Source organism: Callithrix jacchus, chromosome 6 (genome assembly GCF_049354715.1).
Source record: "Callithrix jacchus isolate 240 chromosome 6, calJac240_pri, whole genome shotgun sequence".
Taxonomy (NCBI): domain Eukaryota; kingdom Metazoa; phylum Chordata; class Mammalia; order Primates; family Cebidae; genus Callithrix; species Callithrix jacchus.
In genome coordinates this window covers 58,760,304-58,764,972 of record NC_133507.1, presented here as the reverse complement: position 1 = coordinate 58,764,972, position 4,669 = coordinate 58,760,304, and the positions used below count along the sequence as shown (strand labels likewise).

The 4,669-nt window shown below is 45.9% G+C and overlaps 1 pseudogene; it reads left to right on the top strand.

Annotated features, from left to right (window-relative positions):
• The first annotated feature begins 1,135 nt into the window (after window positions 1–1,135).
• On the top strand, window positions 1,136–2,973 carry LOC100412257 (inositol-3-phosphate synthase 1 pseudogene; annotated as a pseudogene).
• The last annotated feature ends 1,696 nt before the right edge of the window (window positions 2,974–4,669 follow it).

Here is a 4,669-nt window from a genome sequence, read left to right as displayed (position 1 = left end):
CCACTTATTTGAAAACTAAGCAATATACTTCTAAATACCCCGTGTGTCAAAGAATAAATGAAAATGAACTTAGGAAGTAATTAGAACTAAATGAACATGAAAAACACAACATTCAAAATTTGTGGAATGTAACTAAAGTTGAACTTAGGAAGACATTTATAGCACTGAACATTCATATTTGAAAAAAAATAAAGACTTTAATCATTGACCTGGGAGCTCTCATCTTAAGAAGAAACCTGGAAATGAAGGCCAAATGAAACATAAAGTCAAGAAAGGAAATATCAAAAATCAGAGTAAGCCAGACATGGTGGTGCACGCCTATCATCCTAGCTACTCAGGAGGGTGAGACAGGAAGAGCACTTGAGCCCAGGAGTTTGAAGTTGCAGTGAGCTATGATTGTGCCACTGTACTCCAGCCTGGGTGACAGAGTGAGATCCTGTCTCAAAATAATAATAATAAAAAATTCAGAGTAGATATCAGTGACAGATAAAAACAGAAAGCAATGCAGAAAATTGATGAAACCAGAAGTTAGTTGTTTGAGACAATAAATACAATTATGAAACCTCTAATTATACCCCGATAAGGAAAAAAGAGAGAAGACCCAAATTATCAGTATCAGGAATGAAAAGAGTGGTATCAATAAATATTTTATAGATTATAAAAGGACAATAAGAACTATTATGAACATCTTTAAGCCAATAAATTCAACTTATACAAAATGGACAAATTCCTTGGAAGACATAAACTGCCAAAGCTCACTTAAGAAAAAATAGGTAACCAGAGTATCTATGAAAGAATGTGAATTTATCGTTTTAAAAACTTTCCAACAAAGAAACTCCATATCTAGATAGCTTCACTTGGGAATTCTACCAAATATTTAAGATAGAAATTCTACATAAATTCTCCCAGTAAATTGAAGAGAAGGAATACTTTCCAACTTATTCTAGAAGGTCAGCATTACTCTGATACCAAAGCTAGACAAAGACTTTACAAAGAAAGAAAAGTAGTGACTAATGTTATTATGAATGTATATGTAAAGATTCTTAATAAAATTTTAGCAGATTGAATCTGGCAATATTTTTAAACGATAATATATCATGGCCAAGTTAGTTTATCTCAAAAATTTGTTAGGTTTGGTCCGCTGCCGCTGCCTGAGCCGACTCTGTGCCGCCCGCTGCGATGGAGGCCGCCGCCCAGTTCTTCGATGAGAGCCGGGACGTGGTCTACGGTCCGGAGGCTATAGGCGCAATACGAGTACCGGACAACCCGCGTCAGCCGCGAGGGCGGCATCCTCAAGGTGCACCCCACGACCACGCGCTTCACCTTCCGGACCGTCCGGCGGGTGCCCCGGCTCGGGGTCATGCTTGTCGGCTGGGGCGGGAACAATGGCTCCACGCTCACCACCGCGGTGCTGGCCAACCAACTGCTTCTGTACTGGCCCACGCGCAGCGGCCGCAAGGAGGCCAACTACTATGGCTCGCTGACTCAGGCGGGCACCCTGAGCCTGGGCTTGGATGCCGAGGGCCAGGAGGTGTTCGTGCCCTTCAGTGTGCTGCTGCCCATGGTGGCACCCAACGACCTCGTGTTTGATGGCTGGGACATCTCGTCACTGAACCTCGCCGAGGCGATGCGGCGCGCGAAGGTGCTGGATTGGGAGCTGCAGGAGCAACTGTGGCCGCACATGGAAGCCGTACGGCCTCGGCCTTCCATCTGCATCCCCGAGTTCATCCCGGCCAACCAGAGCACGCGCGCGGACAACCTCATCCCGGGCTCGGGCGCACAGCAGCTGGAGCAGATCCGCAAGGACATCCGAGACTTCCGGTCTAGCGCGGGGCTGGACAAAGTCACCGTGCTGTGGACGGCCAACACAGAGCGCTTCTGTGAGGTGGTTCCAGGTCTCAACAACACGGCCGAGAACCTGCTGCGCACCATTAAGCTTGGCCTGGAGGTGTCTCCCTCCACGCTCTTCGCGGTCGCCAGCATCCTGGAGGGCTGCGCCTTCCTCAATGGGTCCCCGTAGAACACCCTGGTGCCAGAGCTCTTGAGCTCGCGTGTCAGCGCCGGGTTTTCGTGGGCGGAGATGACTTTAAGTCTGGCCAGACCAAAGTCAAGTCCGTGCTCGTGGACTTCTTCATCAGCTCTGGCCTCAAGACCATGTCCATCGTGAGTTACAACCACCTGGGCAACAACGATGGGCAGAACCTGTCGGTGCCGTTGCAGTTCCGCTCTAAGGAGGTGTCCAAGAGCAACGTGGTGGACGACATGGTGCAGAGTAACCTAGTGCTCTATATCCTCGGCGAGGAGCCCGACCACTGCGTGGTCATCAAGTACGTGCCATACGTGGGCGACAGCAAGCCCGCGCTGGATAAGTATACATCGGAGCTAATGCTGGGTGGGACCAACACGCTGGTGCTGCACAACACTTGCGAGGACTCCCTGCTGGCCGCACCCATCATGCTAGACCTGGCGCTGCTGACCGAGCTGTGCCAGCACGTGAGCTTCTTTCTGCACTGACGCCGACCCTGAGCCGCAGACCTTCCACCGCGTGCTGTCCCTGCTCAGCTTCCTCGTCAAGGCGCCGCTGGTGCCGCCAGGCAGCCCAGTGATCAATGTGCTTTTCCGCCAGCGCAGCTGCATGGAGAACATCCTCAGGGCCTGCGTGGGGCTCCCACCACAGAACCACATGCTCCTGGAGCATAAGATGGAGCGCCCAGGGCCCAGCCTCAAGCAAGTCGGACCCCTGACTGCTGCCTGCCCCGTGTTGAACAAGAAAGGACCGGTACCCGTTTCCACCAACGGCTGCACCGGTGATTCCAATGGGCACCCACAAGTGGAGGAACCCCAGATGCCCACCACCTGAGGCCCTTGTCACACAGCTTCGCCGCCCTTCCTCCCCGCTGCCCCCAGAACCCCACCTTTCCAGGCCGCCCCAAAGACAATAAAGCCGCTGCCACTCTCAAAAAAAAAAAAAAATTTTTAGGTTTACTAGTAGAAAAATCAATGCAATTCAACATAATAGTAAACTTAAAAAGAAAAACCATATGATCATTTCAGTAGGTGCAGAAAAAGCACTTGGCAATATTGAGTGTTTATTCCTGACAAAAATTCTCAGGGATAGACGGAAACTTAAAATCCTATAAAGGGTATTTATAACAAAATCTACCAAAAGCATTATACTTAATGTTGAAAGACAGAGTGCTTTCCCTATCTCTGCTAAAAAATAAAGCAAAGATGTCTACTCTCACCACTTCTACACAGCATTATACTGGAGGATCTAGCCAGTGCAATAAGATAAAAAAAGAAATAAAAGGCTTCTTTCAGTCCAATCACCTGAGCCCTGGATGAAAAAAAAAAAAAAAAAAAAAATAGGCTTCTAGAATGAAAGAAAATGCTAAACTATCTTTATTCACAGATTACGTGATTTTCTATCTATAAAATTCAGTAGAATTCACAGAACAGCTACTAGAAATAAGCAAATTTAGCAAAGTTTCAGGATACCAAACCAAAATACAAAAATTAATTGTATTTGGCTGGGCTCAGTGGTTCATACCTGTAATTTTAGTACTTTGGGAGGCCAAGGCAGGTAGATTGCTTGAGCCCATGAGTTCAAGACCAGCCTGGACAACATGGGGAAATCCCATCCAGTCTGGGTGAAAGAGGGAGACCCCATCTCAAAAAAAATTAATTGTATTTCTATATACTAATAGCAAATAATCTGAAATTGAAATTTAAACACTCTTTAAAATAGCATCAAAAAATATGAATTACTTAGGAATAAATGTGACAAAAGATGTTCAAGACCTGTACACTAGAAATGGCAAAACATGGCTGGTGCCATGGCTCAAGCCTGTAACTCCAGCACTTTGAGAGGCCAAGGTGGGCAGATTGCTTGAGCCCAGTTCTAGATCAGCCTGAGCAAAATGGCAAAACCCTATCTCTACCAAAAAAATACAAAAAATTAAAAGTTGGCTAGGCATGGTGGCAGGCCCCTGTGGTCCTACCTACTTGGGAGGCTGAGGCAGGGGTATCGCTTGAGCCCAGGGGGTTAAGGTTGCAGTGGGCCATGATTGTGCCACCACACTCCAGCCTGGGTGACAGAGCAAGACCTTGTCTCAAAAAAAAAAAAGAAAAAGAAAAAAGAGAAACAACAAAACACTGCAAGGGAAATTATTAAAAGAGACCTAAATAAATGAAGAGATATATAATCTTCATGGGTGAGAAAGCTCAATATTGACAAAATGTCAAATCTCTCTCAAATTATAGATTCAATGTAATTGCAATCAAAATTTCAGGAGGGATTTCTGTAGAATTTGACAAGCTTATTTTAAAATGTATATGAAAATGCAAAACAAAAACAATAAAAAGAACACCCAAAAACCTAGAATAGCCAAAACAATTTTTTTTTTTTTTTGACACAGTCTCATTCTGTCACCCAGGCTGGAGCACAGTGGCACAATCATACCTCATTACATCTTCGAATTCCTGGGCTCAAGGGATTTTCCTGACTCAGCCTCCTGAGTAGCTGGGACTACAGGTGCATTTCACCCTACCAAGCTAATTTTTTCATTTTTTGCAGAAATGGGGTCTCTTTGTGTTGCCCAAGCTGGTTTCAAACTCCTGAGCTCAAGAGATCCTGCCATCTTGCCCTCTCAAAGCACTAAGATTAATT